Source organism: Austrofundulus limnaeus, unplaced genomic scaffold (genome assembly GCF_001266775.1).
Source record: "Austrofundulus limnaeus strain Quisiro unplaced genomic scaffold, Austrofundulus_limnaeus-1.0 Scaffold156, whole genome shotgun sequence".
NCBI classification, from domain to species: Eukaryota; Metazoa; Chordata; class Actinopteri; order Cyprinodontiformes; family Rivulidae; genus Austrofundulus; species Austrofundulus limnaeus.
The window spans coordinates 792676-794675 of NW_013952558.1; positions in this window are offsets into that span (position 1 = coordinate 792676).

Below are 2000 nucleotides of genomic sequence, written 5' to 3' on the forward strand. Positions count from 1 at the left end.
ATGTATGGATCACTTGGGTTGTTACCAACATCTGGTGAAAATTTCATGTCATTAGCACCTCTAGTAATATATTTACTGATGAAAATGGTGACGTGTTCAATACTTATTTTACCCGCTGTAGTTGCAAACCCCTCTWTTAAAATAGAATGGMGCACTCTGGAAGCTGGAAGTGGGGCCTCATTGGGATTTAAAGAGACAGCCCCAAAATRAGTTAATCTGAGACACACCTCACAAGGGGGGAAAGAGGGGCTTGTGGAGTTACAGTAAGGAGGAATTCGGACCAAAGCATTGCAGTTCCTCTTAAAAGACTGATTTAAATGTGAAAAAGAAAGAAGTAAAAGCATTTGTTTTCTTTAAGGTCTGCTGGCTTTAGTAGCCATCTTGAATTGGGTATTCCACCCAGTTCTGGATGGACGTCCAGTGATTACTTCCTGAAACTGTTATTAAAATCCATCCAGTGATTCTTGTGACATGTTGCTMTAGCAAAAGCAGTGGATTTTCGTAATAATGGCACAGTTTTAAACATGCGACCAGATTGTGCTCAGAGTACAAATTATGGATTAGTCTCTTCCACTACCACACCATATTTCAGCCCTGTATCAGAAAATTTGTGGAGTGAGTTCTGAGCCATTTTTACATTTGCTGAGGTTGTTTTACGTTGGCAGCCATCTTGAATGAAGTTGTAAATGTATTCTGAATGTTTCAACAAGTTTATCCAGAGGTTAAAAACAAATGTTATTGCTTTTGGAATTAAAGTAATGAGGAAGGTGTTCCTTGGAAATGATCTAATGTTCTTTTTTGTAAACCTGACAATGGCTCGCTGTTAAGCTTTTGTGTCTGTTTTCATGGTATTTGACGTGAGTAATAGTTCTTCGGTGCACCAGCCGGCCTTTTCCAAAGTTCTGAACGTCATCAGGAAGTCCCAAAACTCCAGACATCCTTACAATTTACACACTGACTAAAATGTTTAAAAACAGAAGAACTTGTTGCTCAGTGGCCCTTCTGACTGCGACGTGACAAGGCACGTGATGTCACGGTTTGTACGATTATGTGTGTGTGTGTGTGTGTGTGTGAGACTGTAACCTAACTCAGGTCTGGTGTCAGACTGCAGTATTGGGTTGTGTAAACTACAAGATGACAAAAATAAAAGCCAAAAACCACAAAGTTGTTGGACTAAATCGCCAGCTTTCTTTTTTTTTCTCCCCATCTCCAAGTTATTTCTGACCGCTGCAGGCGTCATCGCTGCAGTCGGTCTGTGTGTGAGAGTGTATTTGTGTAAGTGAGACATCACAGCTGAGTAGACAGGCCAGCATCCGGCCTCAGCGAGGTGTGTGTGTCTGTGTGTGTGAGTGCATTCTCAGCTAAAACAATGGCTGACAGTTCTCCCATATTTGCGGCAGTGCGAGCGGTGATTTAGAGAGACTCATAAGGTGTGAGTGTGTGTGTGGGTCGGTGTGTGTGTGTGTACAAGCTATACTGGATGCAGATGTTGAGAAGCAATCACTCCATCTATATCTGTCACAGTTTTTAAATCATTTGGAAGGTTATGACTCAACAACCATTAAAACCAGTTCACATACACCTGATTAATCCTTCTGTATGCAGTTTCTTTGAAGCAGCAGTGATTAGTTTCCCAAACCCCTTGAACGAATCAGCTGTAGCAACAGAACATAGCCAACAGAACAGAAATGATGGCAGTGTTGAAGTCGGATAAACCAAAAAGAACATTGAATTAATGCTTTTTTAATTAAAGGATTAACATTACTTTTAATGGGGACATATCGTGCGAATTCCACGTTTTTACACTGCAAAAACTGTCCATCTTACCAAGTTTTAAAATATTATATCAGCCAAAAAGTCTTTTTGATCTTGTTTTGAGACTGATTTACTAAACAAGAACTGATTCTGTAAAAATAATAAAGATTATTTGTCTTATTAGCCTGAAAATGTGACTCAAAATAAGTCAAAATCTTATGCCAATTGAGTAAGAAATTTTTACT